This window comes from Hemitrygon akajei, chromosome 1 (assembly GCF_048418815.1).
Source record: "Hemitrygon akajei chromosome 1, sHemAka1.3, whole genome shotgun sequence".
Classification (NCBI taxonomy): Eukaryota; Metazoa; Chordata; class Chondrichthyes; order Myliobatiformes; family Dasyatidae; genus Hemitrygon; species Hemitrygon akajei.
In genome coordinates this window covers 199091780-199110474 of record NC_133124.1, presented here as the reverse complement: position 1 = coordinate 199110474, position 18695 = coordinate 199091780, and the positions used below count along the sequence as shown (strand labels likewise).

At 44.5% G+C, this 18695-nt stretch overlaps 1 protein-coding gene across 7 annotated transcripts in view; it reads left to right on the top strand.

Annotated features, from left to right (window-relative positions):
* The window catches only part of LOC140734398 (leucine zipper putative tumor suppressor 1-like), a 78341-nt gene that overhangs the window by 13120 nt on the left and 46526 nt on the right, over nt 1-18695 (top strand). For 3 of the 7 annotated variants that reach the window (XM_073058297.1, XM_073058331.1, XM_073058339.1), the window contains exon 2: nt 10614-10706. The exons of the other annotated variants lie outside the window; for them this stretch is intronic. The gene's annotated coding sequence lies outside the window, so the exon portion shown is untranslated. The remainder of the gene's footprint in view (nt 1-10613; nt 10707-18695) is intronic. 7 annotated transcript variants of the gene reach the window in all.

Below are 18695 nucleotides of genomic sequence, written 5' to 3'. Positions count from 1 at the left end.
GTAAGGAGCTTAGGATGGGTGGAATTTGTAAAATGCACACTGTGTTTTTTTGTAAAAGCAGCACATAGCAAGCCCTTCAAGGGAGGGGTCTGCACATGACATTATCTTAGGGAATGAGAGTGGGCGAGAGTTAGAAATGACTGTGCAGAAACCATGTGGGAACAGTGACAATAATTTAGTCAGCTTTGAGGTATTCATGGGAAAAAGACATGGTGGTCCCTTCAGATAGGGCTCTAACTGGGGGGCGGGGGGGAATATGAATTTCCATAGTACAAAATGGACCTGGAAGTAGATTGGGAGCAGATGATAGAGGGAAAAATACCCCCCCCCCAAAAAAAAAATAAGGAGGCAGTCAAGGATAGATTGCATCATTTCGGAGTTAACATGTTGCTGTAAGGCTAGGGAGCAAAGGTGATAAGACTTGACAACTTTGATTAACAAAGGATAGCAAAAGTTTGATCAGAGAAATGTACATGTCAGCTAATGAAATGGGTATTGAATGAGTCCTTTGAGCTTTTCGAGGATACAAGAGATAGCTAAAAATTAGGAGGGCAAAAAAGTGACCTTCCTCAAAGCAGTAACCAGGCAATATGCCAAGACCCAGTGTCATGAACATTGAATTCAGACAACCCAGACCCCGAGTTCCTTTCTTTCTCCTCTTGATCCACCCAGGTTCTCCAACACAAAGATCTCCTCTTTACATACCAGACTCCATTTGTTTCTAAGCCACTCCCTTCCCTACCTGGTCTGGCTATCACCTGTGCATTCTACCCACTCACCCATCCATCCACTTTGCCTGCTCCCCCCCCCCCCCCGCAGTTCCCTTTCCAACCACTCCTCCCTAATTTGATTCCACAACACCTTCCTTACCAGACTCCATAATCTGCAGCCCTGTCTCCACCCATCAGCTCCATCCTGCCCTGCCCCACTCTTCCATCTACCCTTCAACTCCCTCCTCACCGGGATTACCAATCACTTGCCAGCTCCTGCCTCACCTCTTTGCACTGGGTATCTTCCTCTTTAAACTCTGTCCTGATGCAGGGTCTCAACCCGGAACATTGACCATCCCTCTGTATCTACAGGTGCACTGAGTTCCTCCAGCAGATTATTTGTGTCAGCATCTTGGTGAATATCTTCGGCACCCTCTTTACACCTTTCTGTAATACAGTGGCCTGAACTGCACCTAGATGGGTCGAACTAAAATTTTAAACATCTACAGCACAATTTTTCCCCATATGATGCCCTGAATTGTATGTTTTTACCACTTGAGTTGCTACTATCATGGAGCTAAGGACTTAAACCACAAGATCCCTCTGTACGTTAATGTCTTCAATTATTGTTTGACCACTACCGTTTACTGTACACCACCTCGGCAATAATAGGTGCACAGAGGGGTGGAGGGACTGAATCCAAACAGCCCTCCATTATACACAATGTCCCTTCAGTACCTAGGCAGAGTAGTTTTACAGCATTCCACTGCTGCCTTCTCTACATCTTGGCTGTACAGCAGAATGAAATAATGTGCAAATAGAATGTATAAAGATAGACAATTGGATGCCAGCCAACAGATCCAGTTCTTTGGAAAGTGGGAGGGAGGCAGATGAGTCTGTGTTGGCAAATCCCAACTTCAGTTCCATGGTAGCTTAGTGGTTAGCACACGCATTTACAGTGCAGGCAACCCGGGTTCAGTTCCCATCGCTGCCTGTAAGGAGTTTGTATGTTTTCCCTGTGACTGCATGGGTTTCCTCCAAGTGCTTCAGTTTCCTCCCACAGTACAAAGACCTGTTGGTTGGTAGGTTAATTGGTCATTGTGAATTGTCCTGTGATTAGGCTAGAATTAAGCTGGGGGGTGCTGGGCTGTGTGTCTCGGAGGGCCTATTCCATGCTGTATCTCCATAAATAAATAACCCTTCCTTGCCCATGCACTTACCCAGCTGTGGATTCATCTACCCAACCAACACATAAAATGCTGGAGGAACTCAGCAGTTCAGGCAGCATCGATGGAAAAATGTATAGTTGACGTTTCAGACTGAGTCCTGCTGAAGGGTCGTGGTCTGAAACGTAGACTGTACTTGTTTCCAAAGATGCTGCCTGGCCTGCTGAGATCCCCCCAGCATTTTGTGTGTTGCAAAAAAAAAGACATTTTTGGTGAAGGCACTCAGCCTGAAGTGTCAACTGTTTATCCCTCTTCATAGATACGGCCCGAGTTCATCTCGGATTTTGTGATTGTTGCTCTGGATTTCCAGCCCTGGCAGAATTTCTTGCCTTTAAGTATAATCAAGCACTTTACTAGTCGGTATTTGTGGGAGAAACTTTTCAAGTTTTCACTTCCTGCTTTGCATTTCTGGAAGTCACTCTCAAACAGCTCATCTCACAACTTAGCCTGCCAACCCTAGCCATTCTATCTACTGTCCAATAACAGGCAGCTGCACAGCCCATTATACCGAGGGGAGCTCACTGAATGAGTTATCCTGTTGGAATTAAAGCTCTTTGGGAGGTGTTAAAGGCACTAGAACAAGTGTGTCCCTCATTTACCGGGGATAGACGCCTATTGCATTCAGCCTGTCTTCAACAGCCTATGACATCAAACATTCCATCGGAAACAAGTTTGCTTCCAACTTCCACCCACACACTTGGAGCGTGGTCTGATTTGGTGCCCTCATTGTATTTTTTTTATCCACAACACCAAAAGGTAGGATGTTCACATGAGGAAGTGAAGAAGAGGCTTGGTTCTACTATATACATAAACTTCCAAGAAAAGAATACAATCTGTGTGGGAGTAATTCAAATACCACCTACAGTATATAATTTACATTCAGCCAGTTTTTCTTATGCGGATTTCAACACAATTTCAGAGAGGAAATAATCCTGGGGCCCATTTAAAACAATGCGGTTTTGGGAACAGTCTATGCTTTTCATGAATTCTGCCTTTCAATAATTGATCAAAACGTGTCCACCTGAAAAACTATTTACTGAGACAGATCAGAGGAAGTGGGTTTACCTGAAAAGCAAAGTTTAAAATCACCAACAATGTTGCCTCATGGACAAAAATCTTTTGGCAGGTGACAGACAGAATTCCATCGTGGAATTTCACAAGGGACTAGCTTTCGTCCACTGCAATTCAAGCCAGACTTTTATCCTGAGTTACAACCTATGTATCCTTTGACTGGTCACTGCTATCGAGTCTAGCAACAGTCCTTCATCAGGACTGCTGCTAAGACCAAAACTTCATCAGTGATGCAACATTTAATTAGCAAATCCTGTCTGCTTTTACCCTTGTTAAATTCAGTGCCATCGTTAGGACAGAGCTAATGGGCTAAGTGACTCTTGGAAGTAATTGGATTGAGTTAGACTTGTCTGGAAGATATTGGCCAATTAATTCAGCTCAGACAGCTGTGCCTCTAATAGCTGAAGACGTGACAGTTCCAAAGATTTCTGGCTGCTCTCCCTCCCTTCACTTTCTTTATTATGAGCTCATTCAGACCTCCCCTACGCATGCCCAAACATGCGATTGTTCATTCGCTCATCCACCAATTATGCCCATTGCTCCACGCTCATTCCTGATTAAGCAAAGCCTCATCTCAAACTGTTCATCCTTGTAATTAAATCCCTCCGTGGCTACTCCCTTCTCAATCCCCACATCCTCCTCCTTTCATGGAACCCCTGAAGTCTCTTTGTTGATCCAGTATTCATCCTCTGATCATCACTGAATTTAATTGCTCCATTATTGGCAGCCTTGCCTTCAGTTGAACAAACACTGAAACTCCTCCCCTAAATCTCCTCAACTCCCTTTCCTCCTTTAGGTCCATCACTTCAAGCAAGGGTTGTCACCCTAATGTCTCATTATTTGTTCACCACCCCCTTTCTCCCATTGGTCCACTGTCCTCTCCTACTCTCCTATCACATTCTGTCTTCTTCACCCCCTTACCTCTTCCACCTATCACCACCAAGCTTCTCACTTCATAAATATAGAAGACCAACAGCCGATGTGCAGGAGAAAGGACAGAAAGACACAAACAATTGAAGTGAATGTCAACAATCTGAACCCTGGAGTAGGCCCCAAGCTTTGGTTATCAATTCATATTAGCAGGCCTGGAACACAGCAGCCGGGGCAGTCTTTATAGCCTTAGCGCCATGGGGAGAGGAATATCCATCATGGAGAGTGAGTGAAATTGGTTCTCGCCTTGGATCCTGACATCCTGTCTTTTCAGTCTGTTTGGGCCTCCCTCTCACCTAATTTCACCTATCACCTCTAGCTTTGTGCTGCCTACCTGCTTCTTATTCTGGATTCTTCCCCCTGCCTTTCCAGTCCTGGTGACGGGCCTTGGCCCGAAATGTTGACCGTTTATTCCTCTTCATAGATGCTGCCTGACCTGCTGAGTTCCTCCAGCATTTTGTGAGTGTTGCCTCTTTATCTGGCCTGGGGTCAAGTTCTTCCTAAAGATGGTATGTGCCACGCTAGCCTTCATCAGTCAGGTTGTTGAGCGCAGGAGCTGGGATGTTATATTACGACTGTATCCAATGTTGTTAAGGCTGCATTTGAGGTACAGCATACAATTCTGTTCACCTTCCTATAGAGAGTGTTCTGTTTTGTAACTTCAAAACATTGAACTAATTCAAAAGAAAACAAAAGAGCCGAGAGAGGCGAGTAGTGGTTCATGTTTACTTTAAGCGAGTAGCCTCATGATGTACGCATTCATGTATTTTTGTTTATAACCCGCAGTGGATTATTTAAATGAGCAAGAATATGGAATCAAACAATATATTTACAATATTACTGAAATATTAAATATACAACAGGAAGGAGGTAATTAAACTGGAGGTATAAAACAGATTTATGAGGATGTTATCAGGACTAGGAAGTTTAGGTTATAAAGAGGGGCTGTTTAGGATAAGGCTTTTTTTCCCTGAAGCATGGGAGCTCATAGAGTTTATAAAAGTGTGAGGGGTATAGATAAAGTGAATGATTACAGTCCTTTTTCTCCCCCCCCCCCCCCCCTCGGGTAGGGGAGTCTAAAACTAACATTATAGGTTTAAAGTAAGAGGGGAGAATTTTAAAAAGGTACTTGAGAGACAATATTTTCAGACCGAGAGTTGTGTATAGAGGTGGGTACAATTCCAGCATTTGTGTAGGTACGTAGATAAAGGATGTGACCCAGACGCCAGGAGAGGGGACGAGTTCAGCTAGACAACTCGGTCAGCATGGATGAGTTGGGCTGAAGGGTTTACTTCTCTGCTGCATAGCTCCTAAGCGTGGGTCATTTTTCCACATTGGGCATGATGCATGAATGGACTGGGTCAGTGGGAAGATAGGATTACTACCGGGGTCAGAGCTGAGATTGACCCCGGTTGCCAAGGCAGTGAGCAGAAGGAAGGGTGTGACAGGGTTATTCTGATGATGTGAGATGACCATCAAGAGTCACGGAAACTTGTCCTTCAGTCTGTTGAGTCTGCAGCAGTCACCAAGCATCTGTTTTATTTTCTCCTCATTCCTATCAATTCCTCGCAGATTCTACCACAATCATGACTGAGGAATGCTTTTATTTGACAAGTGATCAGGATTGTGCTACCTGGAAGGGTGGTAAAAGAGAATTCCATAGGAGTTACCAAAGGAGAGCAAGATAGGCACTTTAAGGTTGAGGAACTATTGAGTAGAGATGGGAGTGGGTTTGTTGAAAGAGCTAGCACAGCATTCTGGGCTGAATGGTCACCTTCTGTCATGTTAAATCTCTGAAAGCCATGTTCCAGCTGCCAGGAGAACAGCCCAGTTCTCGGATGACTTACAGGGGACCATGTGCCTAGCAACCCCAAGAGAGGCTCAGCCCTTCTAAACCTCCTTTCTATGGGCCAAGTCCTCCGTTTCTGCCCACCATTCCCTTTCAGGAGTGAATGTAAATGAGTATAATGAGGGACAAGAGAAAATCTGCAGATGCTAGAAATCTGAGCAACACTCACAAAATGCTGGAGGAACTCAGCAGGCCAGGCAACATCTATGGAAGAGAGTACAGTCAGTGTTTCGGGCCGAAACCCTTAAGCAAAAAAAAGATGAGGAGAATATTTTAAAGGTGGGGGAGGGGAGGGAGAAGTAAGCCCCCCTCTTTCTTTTCACCATTCCCCATCCCCTTTCCCCCTCTCATCTTATCGCCTCCCTCTGGCGCTCCTCCCTCATTTATTTTTCTTCCATGGCCTTCTGACCTCTTCTATCAGACTTGTACCTTCTCCACTTCTCCAGCCCTGTATCTCTTTCACCAATCAACTTCTCAGCTCCCCCTCCTGGTTTTACCTATCACCTATTGTTTCTTTCTCACCTCCCCCAGCCTTTTAAATCTACTCCTCATCATTTTTTCCTCCGGTCCTGCTGAGGGGTCTTGGCCCGAAATGTCGACTGCACTCTTTTTTCATCGATGCTGCCTGGCCTGCTGAGTTCCTCCAGCTTTTTGTGTGTGTTGGGTAGCAATGAGGGCCTGCCTTCCCCATTGGAGAATTAGTAGGAATGGACTTGGGAGTAAAACAAAAACCCTTGCAAATGCAGCCAAAGCAGTCTTCCTGTTTTGCAACAGAAATGAAGATGCACCCCCTACGTCAGGGGTTCCCAACCTTTTATTATGCCATGGACTCCTAGCATTAGAGGAGATTTACAAGGCTGTTGCTTGGATTGGAAAGCATGCTTTATGAGAATGGCCTTTTCTCCTTGGAGTGATGGAGGATGAGAGGTGACCTGATAGAGGTGTATAAGATGATGAGAGGCATTGATAGTGTGGATAGCCAGAGGCTTTTTCCCAGGGCTAGAATGGCTAACACCAGGGGGCATAGTTTAAAGGTGCTTGGACATAGGTACCAAGGGGATGTTATGGGCAGGTTTTTCACACAGTGGTGGGTGCTTTGAATGCACTGCCAGCAATGTGGTGGAGGCGGATACAATAGGGTCTTTTAAGAGACTCTTAGATAGGGACATGGAGCTTAATAAAATAGAGGGCTATGCGGTTGGGAAACTCTAGGCAGTTTCCAGAGGAGGTTACACGGTTGGCACAACATTGTGGGCCAAAGGGCCTGTAATGTGCTGTATGTCTGTTATTAACCAACATAACTGTGGACCTCAGGTTGGGAACCTCTTCTTTAGTTGGTGCACAACAAAACCCGAAATTTCAGATAAACTGAAAGACTTTTGATTCCTTGTTTGTGATGTGGCCTGTGAGATGTTTTGCCCATTCCTAGTTGTCCTTTGGAAGGTGAAGCTTGAACCACCGCAGTCCTTGTGAATGTGCTTCTGTGTTACTGCTGGCAGAGCCTGCCAGGCCAGTGAAATACTTCCAAGTCAGAATGGTGTGAGGCTTAGGTGAAACAGACCCACAGTCTGTTTCCTCTGCTTGTTCAAGGTGCAACACCTCTGTGCTTTATTCCATCTGTGCAATGAAATCTTCCATTAAGATCTTTACTCTCATCTGAAAGATGGGACCTTTGAAAAGGTACCAATGTGTGTCTGTCGTATCCAACGATAAGAGGAGACCTGTGCGGGAGAGTTTTTAAAGTGGAAAAGCCGTTGCAGTGGGGCAATGCATTTCTCTCGACCTCAGAAGTCTGGGCCCAGTGGCATGGTTAGTCGTCATAAACTGGGGTCCTCTTGGTTGCAGTGGAGGACCATGACATCTTCTGTGCCTTGTCATGCCCTTCGCCGTCCACGAAACACCGCAGAACCGTCTTCCTGCCCATTGGATCTCATTGCAGATCTCATCTGCCCAGTCCACCAGAGTTGACTTTGCGTTCTCGGGCAGGCACGTCCCTAACTGACCGGGGTACGAGGCCTGTTAGCTACCCTCAGTCTGGGACATCACATACACCCTTGAAATGATAGTAATTGCTCAGAATTCTGCACTTACCCTGTGGTGGGCCATTTAGTCTTGCATGAGGAAGAATTGCTGACAATTAATTATCTGATTTATGGTAGTCCACATTTGTCCTTACAGCACTGAGAAAAGAATAGCTGGTCATTTTCGCCTTGCTGTTGCGGATTCTGACTTGTCATTGAGTTCTCTGTTCATCTGGAGGATTTGCTGCCAGCTACTGAATGGGCAGCGATTTACCAGAATTGGCTGAAGGACGAGGGGCAGTGATCTGGAACAGGCTGCCTGACAGGGAGGTGAAAGAAGGTTTAGCCACATCTTTCAAAGGGATGAGCTAAACGTAAACACAAACTGGCTGTAGAATATGAGCAGAGGCGTGGATCTAGTTGGAGGGTTCTCAAAATAACTGACACCAGCATGTTTTGCCAAATCACTCATTCTGTACTCGAGCATTCTCTGTGAATGCATCAGGTGTGTGCCTTTACCCTTCCTGTTTCTGCAGGGCAGCGAAACTCATGGGTGAACATTTTCAGCTTTTCTTGCTGGAGGTTCACGTCCCCACATCCTGTAGTGCTGAGACAAATCGCTGCTGTATGAATCTAATGGGGCACGGCAGTCAAATTTCAACACATACTGTGATTCTCAGCACAGTGTGTGTTATGTTTGTTCTTGATGAAAGACAAACTTAGTATGGGTAGAACTAACACGTTTTTTTTACAGAAATGGCTTCAGCTTGACACGAGCATGTGCAACCAGCTCACCAACATCACTTCCCGTTTCCCCTGGACTGCCCCATTACACACTGGGAACTGAAGTTCTTTATTATGTACGCACATAACAACACATCACATGTGTATGTCTAGTAACTCAATGTCTTTTCAATCAAACTACCGTACATCTCGAATAGGGATTATACTCAAAGGGCTCCCACAGTGTTCAATGTAATTATTTTATTTAGGTAACCAAATTGTTTGTGTACTGTTGCCATAACAACACTGGGACCTGTAAAAGTGTTGGGAGATTTGCAGCTTACACATACAATCAACTGGATAGCTGAGCAGTGGATATTTGTGACATTATTGTGCACAAAAATTCTGCTGTGTACCAACATATCTACATATTTTTGTTGTACTGTTTCACTGGTGAAATTGCTCCCACAGTGCTATTCGGGAGCAAGTTAGATCTAACAACAATATAGGCAGTAACTATGAACTCTCCAAATTCCATTATTAGGTCGTGCCAGGTTGTTTTATTCCACACCCCGCCCCACCCTGCTTTATGCAGGGATCTGTGATTCCCTTGTCCATTTGTCCCTTCCACACTGATCTCCCTCCCGGCGGTCATCCCTCCAAGCAGCCAAAATGCTGCACCTCTCCATTCACCCCCTCCCTCACCTCTATTCAGGACCCCAAACGGTCCTCCCATGTGAGGCAACACTTCGCCTGTGAAGCTACTGGGTCGTCTACCGTGTCTGGTGCTCCCAATGCAGCCTACTCTACGTTGGTGAGACCCTTCATAAATCAGGGGACCACTTTGTTGAGCGCCTCTGCACCGTCCGCCAAAATCGGAACTTCCTGGTGGCCAGACATTTTAATTTCGATTCTCATTCCTGTTCCGACATGTCGGTCCATGGCTTCCTCTTGTGCCAAGATGAGGCCAGCGTCAGGGTGGAGGAGCAACACCTGATATTCTGTATGGGTAGCCTCCAACTTGATGGCGTGAATATCAATTTTGCGTCCTAGTTTTTAAAAAAAAAAACTTCCTCTCCCCTCTTCTTCTATTCTCCATTCTGGCCCTTTACCTCTTCTCACCTGCCTATCACCTGCGTCCTCTTTTCCCTTTCTCCCATGGATCACTCTCTGCTCCTATCAGGTTCCTTCTTCTCCAGCTCTTTACCTTTCCTACCCACCTGGCTTCACCTATCACCTTCCAGCTACCCTCCTTCCCCTCCCCCCACCGTATTAATCCGTTGTCTTCCCCCATTTTACACCGGGGTCTCAAATGCTCGGCCAGAGAAGCATGTCAGTTTCCCCAGAGCCTGGGGAAGTCCCAACCCATCACAGAAAGATAAGCAGTGCATTTCTTTAGTTTCGGGCACGTTGCTTTGGATGTGGCTGAGTGTGTTGTACAGAAATCCATCAACAGGTAAATGCATCCGTTAAAATCTGATGGAAATCATTTCAGTGTGAAACCCCTCCGGAAGTCATTCATCCATATTGAAGCTGATCCTATCTTCACTTTCGGCAATTTTGGTTGGAAAAAGTACATGAATTCCCAATAGGTTCATTTGATCTTTTGATCTCTACTGGCAGCTCTAATTCAGAGTTCAAAGGTGTCTTGGAAATTTATAGCAAATTTAAGCTACAGGTCTATGGATGAAGTGCAGGGAGGTGGGTTTGGTGTGATGTTTATGCCAGCATGGGCATGATGGGTCAAATGGCCTCACTATTGGGCCATTTGATCCATCATGCCCATGCTGGCATAAACATCACACCAACCCCCACCTTCCTCCACTTCATAGACCTGTGGCTCAAAGCTCTGTGGAAATTCAGATATTTTGTAAATGTAATGAGGTCCCCATCACCATTTGTTGGATGAAACATCTCTTTGCTCAATTCCACTCTCCTCCTCCTACCGATTGACCTTAATTTGTGACCCCTCGTTACTAATTTCTCTGTAAGGGAAATAGACTCTTTCTGTTTGACAGGCTGAGACCTCCCACTGCTTTATATGCTTCTATTAAAATGTTTCCTGTCCATCCTTACCCATCAGGTGCTTTCCAATGAATGAAGGGCTTCCAAACTTTTAGTTCCTGAACTGCAATAAAAGCATCCAAAAGTCGATGAATCCCAATCGAATTCTGAGGTGAACATTTAATTATATCTGGCATAATTCTGTCTGACATCTTAGACTTTGGGGAACGGTGGGGAGAAATCTGTTCCGGGTTTTTCATGGTGCAGTTGTGCAGCAGTGAATGACTCGGGTTGAATCTGGGCCTTTGGTACTGACTGTGTGGAGTTTGCACAGTTTTCCTGTGTGATTACGTGAATTCTATTCCACCCCACCACCCTCGCAGTCCTAAAGCATGCCGTAGGCTAACTGACCACTGCAGATTGCCCCTGGTCCAACCAGGTTGCAGGAGAGTTGGGCTCATGGGTATGTGATAGGTATTCTGCATGAATTAAGTCAAGTTTATTGTCTCGTGTTCAAGTACAGTGAGGTGGTTTACAGGCACAGAGGGACAGCCAACATACAGAAAATAATAACGTATAAAATATCTGTGAAAATATACCATATCGTGAGATAAGGACGGTAAGATCTTAGTGCAAAAATAAGACACAATCAAAGACAAGTCTATTGTAGTACAAAAGGTGAGCAGGCTGTTCAGTTGCTGAGCTGGTGATTTGGGTTGTGCTGGTTGGTTCAAGAACCTGATGAAAGAAAAGGAATTGTTCTTGAACCTGGTGGTGTGGGCCTTCTGGTTTCTGTCCTGTCTTGACGGGCCGTGAGAAGAGGGCATGACCTGGATGATGGTAATCCTTGATCATAAGGCCATATGGTAAAGCAGCCAAATTGGGCCATTTGGTCCTTTGATTCCGTTGCACCTTTCAATCATGGGTGATGCTCTTTTCAACCCCATTCTCCCACCTTCTCCCAGTAACACATGATCAAGAGCCTATTGACCTCTGACAAGTGGTATTGGGTCACAGAAAATAAGCGGGGGAATGGGACCGATGAGAATCTCCTGTGAGCTGCCGTAGAGTCTACACACCAATTGACTTCCTACGTCATAAGCAACTACAAAATATATAATCAGAGTACAAAAACACATCACAACAGTGAATGGCTTGCAAGTTCTCCACTTTGAACAATTCACTCCAAATTGTGCAAATTTTTTGTCAGTCAGGATAAACCAAGATGAATTGGCTTTGATGAGTGTTTGGACTCACAGCTCAATGTATGAGCTGCCCACCAAGAGAGTCAGGGCTTAGATCTTAACAATAATGGTAGAACTAATTAATTAAGCAGGTTATTTATTGATTGATAGATACAGTGTGGGATGGGTCCTACCAACCCAATGTGCTGCACTGTCCAGAGACCCACCGACTTATCATAGGACAATTAACAATGATCAATTAACCTACTAACTGGCATGTTTTTGGACTGTTGGAGGAACACTGAGCTCCCAGAGGAAATCCATCTGGTCATGGGAAAAACATTCAAACTCCTTGTAGACGACGCTGGAATTGAACTCCAAACTCAGATGCTACGTTACTGTTGAGGTTGATTCTGGTGCAGGATGTTTTATTCAGTCTTTCCACCCAGGAGATCAGCAGGAGATGCCAAATGCTGCAGGAGTGACCGGGTAAGAACAGGGAAGGGAGTGTGGGCCTGTGTAAGTCAGGGATGCTCCTACATTCTGGAACGCCGCATGTCAGAAAGAGAAGGTTTCTCGGTAGCTGGAGCGTTCTGGGTCTGGCTGTCAGGATATTGTTCTGCCTGTCCCACAGTGGGCACAGTTCCTGGCAGTGTTACAGGGATGGGCACCAACATTGTCAGCTGACACAGGGCAAGTGACTGAAAGTTCAAGTTCAAGTTTAATTATCAGTCAACCATACCCATGAATACAGTCAAACGAAACAGCGTTCCTCCAGGGCCAAGGTACAAAACACAGTACCAACAGTCACACACAGCACAAGGAACATATAGCACATATACCTTAGCAGGAAGTGACCAATGCCATGATTAGCTCATGGTTGTAATGTCTGCATGGAGGAGTTTGTGACATCTGGGCACTTGGTCCCATAATCATCAAGTCCTCTAAACTTTTAAAAGTTAAGGAGGATTTGATTTGTCAGACTGATGCCATGCCTTCAGCTGCCCTACCCAAGATTTGGAAATACCCCCCTCAATCTCTCTGGCCATTTCTCCGCCTGTAAATCCTTGCTCCTTGACTCAATTTGTGGTCACTAGTTTAAGTACCATTTTATATTGCTCTTACAGTGTCCTTACATGGTTAAAAGTGCAAATTATTGGATTGATACATTTTAATCTTTAATCTCTGTTGTTAATTTTATCATTCAATCATGAGAGGAAAATATGAGTAACTTCAACAAACTCCCCCTCCTCCCCCTCTGTCTCCCCACCCCCTCCTCCCTCTCTCTCTCTCCCTGCCTCCCTAGCAATTTTTCTTTTAGAAATGCAACTAATTGATTTTTTAAAATGCCTAATATAGATTTTACTGCTGTAAAGATAGTAAAACAAAGAAAATTCACAACACAGAAGCCATTTGTTGCATCCCATGAACCTTAGCTGTTCCTTTTCCACAGTGCGGTGTTCCTGTCCGTCCACACACATCCTGTTCTCTTTCACTGCAAACCAACATCTAATCCTCAACTTTGACACAGTTTTATTCACCATTTCTGATTACCATTCTGCAGATTCCCAGCCCTCTGGGAAGTTAAACCTCCTGCTCTCAATCCTAAATCACTTCTTCAGGTTTTTTTTTGCCCATCCCTCCCCCCAGTATGGTTCTCCTGGGGAGAGATTGTTTTAATCGACAAACAGCACCATCGTTATGGCATAAGTGTATCCAGGAAATTAAGTAGACTGCACGTGGTCAGACAGTAAGATTTAGCTGAAGCGTTGTAGCTCTGGGGAAAAGCATAAAAGAGTTTCAGACCTTTGAAAACTACAAAGGACAACTCAGTGGATTAAATTCATCCCACTAATCTGCAATATGTATCACAGCACGGGTTAAGAGTGAACCAGGTGGCTCAGACTGAACACTGGCAGTCAGGCTGTTTTGTTGGCAAAGTAGATTAGCAGAGCAACTTCACATTTGAAAATGTTCATTGGTGTGAGAGTTTGTGTTGGCAACAGTTCGGCAGAGGTAGGCCTAGTGTTGTGGGTGCAGGTAGATATCTGAGCCTCGAATGAGGAAAGAGAAGCACATTGGTGAACTTTGAACTCCAGCACAGAATCATTTCATTCTGCTTAACACTTCCCATCTCTCCTCCCGCCACTCTTTGCCTCATTACACTGACTCAACCTGTAATCCCTTACCCCTCAGCTTCCCCTTACAAGCACCCAGATAGATCATGTCAACCACTCCCTGGGATTCTACACTACGTTTATGGTAGAACATGGAGGGAATTGATAAGAAAATGGGAGAATAAATTGGGATTCATGTTGACTGGTGCATGGTAGTCAGCAAGAACTCAATGGGCTGAAGAGCCTGTTTCCATACTGTGCGAATCCTCGTTCTTGTACCTTCCCCCCTAGGCAGGCACGCCTTCGCCTTGGGTCCTTGGTATTATTGATACACCCAGGTGTCCAGGGTGTATTTAAGACAGATCTTGTTAGGTTCTTGAGTGGTAAGGGGGTTAAGTGTTACAGGCTAGAGTTAAAATAAATGTGGTATTGTTGAATGGCTGGGGTGACTAGAAGGGAAGAGTGACCTACGAGGGTGATTGATAAGTTTGTGGCCTAAGGTAGAAGGAATAACTCATCTCCTTCTACCTTGGGCCACGAACTTATCAATCACCCCTGCTGTGGACTCTTTCTGGAGGTCCAAGATCTGTATGCTCCACGACCGCTGGACTAAGTGTGTAAAAATAGGAGGAGGGGATGATGTTGAAAAATAAAGGTGCTAGGTTTTCTAAAATTGCCTCCGTCTACCTTAGGCCATGAACTTATCAATCACCCTCGTACTTCTGCTCCAGTACTTATAGGAGCTCAGGGTATCTTGTACTCTTCTGGTCTTAGCTCAACTTACTTTCACAGGGGCCAGAAAGAAAAGATGGATGCAGGAGAAAGTCTATTCTATATTTAAAAAGTTCACCTCAAAATACACTGCAGACTGTAGGAAGACAATTCTTGCACATAATACAGCACTGCCTTTTATAAATATCCTAAGGGTTTCAAGGGATTACTGCCAGGAGCATTGTTAGCTTTCTGCAAATCATTTGAACCCAACTCAGGGTTAAACTCACAACCTGAATTTCTGTTCAGACAACAAAATACACTATATTCTTGCACTAAGGGAGGTTTTAATCTAGTAATTGAAGTGAGTGATATGAGCACTTTACTCCCAGCGTCTGTGTGTAATTACTGGATTGGGGGATTGACAAGAAAAGGAGAAATTGTTGACAGCTCGGGTGAAAGTGATTCCTTCTCCATATAGTAACTTCTGAGTTTGTTTTATCAAGTCAGATAATTTCTTTCCAAATTATGCTCTCTTTTTCCCCAAGATCCAGATCTCTTAGAACCAGCAGGTATTTACTTGTCTCATATCTGCTGACTGACTCTTATTTCTCCCTCGTGGCAAGGTGAAAGGTAACTTGGAACCTCGTACCCCTGGAAGAGCAAAACTCTGTGGGCGCACCGCCTTGTACTCCCTGCTTCAGTAACCTTGAGCAAAGGGTCATGACCTTAAACTTAGAACCAGGTTGGTCAAGACCAATGCTAGGAGATACTCTACCACAAGTGGCTGGGTAAATAGTTGGTCCTCTTTCCCCCTTGATGTCTCTAAATCAGATTGGAGATTAGTATGTTTCATTGGCTGAAGTCATGAGGATGTCTGGTAAAATGAAAGAACATAAGATTGTTATGATCCAGCTGAACAGCAGAATGAGTTTAAGAACTTGAACTGTTGTTAAATATTTAGTGTTCTTCCAACCTGCACCTGATATCTTACTAATGTTGCAGAGTTTTTGACCAATGCTTTGAGTATCTGCTCATCTGGAGCAGAATTCATTCTTGTTGGATCCTCTGAGCAGCTGGGTGGAGAGTCATTCAGCCCAGCCAACCTTTGTAGCAGCCCTGAACTTCCCAGCACATCTTTCTCATCCTGTTTTCTTTTGAAGGCCCCTCTTGAATCTGCTCCCACTGCCCTCTCAGACAGTACGCTTGATGTCACACCCGTGCTGAGTGAAGATCTGTTTCTGCATTCTTCCTTTCATGAAATGCACTGGGATTTTTTTCTGGAGTCCACAGCCTGATAATCGAATGCGAAGAAACACTGAATCCTTCAAACCTAGAGTGACAGATGCAAAGTGTCAGGGAAACTCAGCAGGTCAGGCAGCATCTATGGAAGGGAATAAACAGTTGATACTTCTGACAAGACCCTTTATCAGGACTGGAAAGGAAAGCAGAAGAAGCCAGAATAAGAAGTTGGGGGAAGGGGAGGAGTACAAGCTGACGGGCGATAGGTAAGTTGAGGGGAAGGAGGAGGGGGATGAAGTAGGAAGCTGGGATATGATTGGTGGAAGAGGTAAAGGGCTAAAGAGAAGGAATCTCACAGGAGAGGATAGTGAAGCATAAAAGAAAGGGACGGAGGAGGGGAACTAGGAGGGAAATGGCAAAAGGGGCTGGGGGGGGAGAAATTATAGAGAGTTAGAGAAATCGATGTTCATGCCATCAGGTGGGATGCTACTCAGATTATGAGTTGGAGCTCCTGCAACTTGAGTTTGGTCTCATCATGGCAGTAGAGGAGGCCTAGCGCAGACACATCAGAATGGAAATTGCAAGTCAGATTGAAATGGGTTGCCACGGGGAGATCCTGCCTTTTGCGGTGGACAGAGTGGAAGTGCTCAACAAAACGGTGCCCCAATCTGCGTCAGGTCTCACTGCGTCAGTGCTAATCCAGCTTGTGTCTGTTATTGGATGGAAGTAGCAGTCAGGAAAGCAGGCATAGATAGACTGGCTCCATGAATGCATTTTGTGACACAGTTGCTTGATGCGGCAGCAAAGCTGGGAACTTTAATTAAACTGAATCCGTCTCAGTGCTCATATTAGGCCACCCACTCTAACTTGTGGGGGGGGGAGGGCTTGGGTTTAAAATTGTGAAACAGGAAATATGGAACCTTGGCTAAACCGAATCCAAGTTCCTGGAATAGCAGAATCAGAATCAGGTTTATATCACCAGCATGTGACGTGAAATTTGATAACTTAGCAGCAGCAGTTCAATACAATGCATAATCTAGCAGAGAGAAAAAAAATAATAATAATAATAAACAAGTAAATCAATTACAGTATACATATATTGAATAGATTTTAGAAATCATGCAAAAATAGAAATACTGTATATTTTTTTTTAAAAGTGAGGTAGTGTCCAAAGATTCAATGTCCATTTAGGAATCGGATGGCAGAGGGGAAGAAGCTGTTTCTGAATCATTGAGTGTGTACCTTCAGGCTTCTGTACCTCCTTCCTGATGGTAACATTGAGAAAAGGGCATGCCCTGGGTGCTAGAGGTCCTTAATAATGGACGCTGCCTTTGTGAGACACCGCTCCCTGAAAATGTCCTGGCTACTTTGTAGGCTCGTGCCCAAGATGGAGCCGACTAGATTTACAACCTTCTGCAGCTTCTTTCGGTCCTGTGCAGTAGCTCCGATATACCAGACGGTGATGCAGCCTGTCAGAATGCTCTCCATGGTATAACTATAGAGGTTTTTGAGGTAGAAACCACTGTGATCCAACTCACCAAGTCCACCCTACTATTGATATTGCCTTTAGAAAATACCCACTGCACTCGCCCTTTTCAGTTTATGAAGAAAGCAAATTTTCTCCCTCTGCCTGGCTACTTATTCACTTATCTTTGGTGTCTGTTCCCCAGGTCTCACTTAATATTAAGTGACAATGAGTGAGCCTACTAGATTCAAGTCTTCAGTCAGTTCTGAGCATAGAATTGCAGATTCTATAATCGTTCTTTAAATCTATTACAAAAGGTACTTGAGAAACTGTTTTATATTGCACAGATTAAATGCAAGTGCTTAAGGATCCAACTCCAGAGGGTAACTACTTCGAGCACGCTGAGCGTGAGTCTTTTTCACTGAGTACATTGACTTTCTCTTCCTGATTGTTATTACTTGGTGATGTCATTTAAACAGCAAATTAAATGCTGCTTGTTGCATTTGAGAACCCTGCAGTCTCTTAGAAGAAAATTCTTTCAGGATTTCATTATGGGGCTTTAGCCACTTGACTGCAACAAATCTTAAAAGCTGATCTGTGGGCTCATTATACCAGCCAGCCTTTACTGGGATTTGTGAATGAGTGCGAATCACTTTCTAATCCTAATTGTTGATTTTTGGAACATCTCAATTTGTCACACTTCATTTGATAAATCCAGAGATTCTCTAGCACCAGTATAATGCCCTGTCAAAGAAAACACCTTTCAGATGACCAAAAACAGCTGGTGTAAAGGATTCCATCCGACTGTCCTGTTTCTAAGAAGCTGGAGAATTCTCCTGGGAAGAATATTTATTCTTTCATATTTGTTAGAGTTCACTGTGCATAAATCTGCCTCTAATTTCCCACAAATGGTAGAGTCGACTTACTGTGTTCATTGATGATCTGAGGTGTTTTCTTTGTGGAGTTTTCACATTTAGCACGTGCGTGTGCGTGCGCGCGTGTTTGTGTGTGTTTCCTTTTTCTCCAGGTGTCACGCAATATAGAAACAGACCCTTCAGCCTAACTGTCTCTTATAGCTACCCCTCCTTAGAGCTAATACTGTCTCACCCAGACAATATCCAGGTGAACCTCTCCTGCACCTGCTCCAAAGCCTTGACATCCTTCCTGTAATGTAGCGACCAAAACTGCACACAATCTTTCAAACATGGTCTGATCAAAGTTTGATGCAGCTGTAACCTGACATCCCTACCTTTAAACTCAATGCACTGCCCAATATTTGGGTATATTTAAAATGGAGGTTGATAGGTTATTGATTAGGAAGGGGGTCAAAGGTTATGGGGAGAAGGCAGGAGAACAGTGTTAAGAGGGATAATAAATCAGCCATGATGGAATAGTGGAGCAGGCTTGATGGGCTGAATGGCCTAATTCTGCTCCTGTGTCTT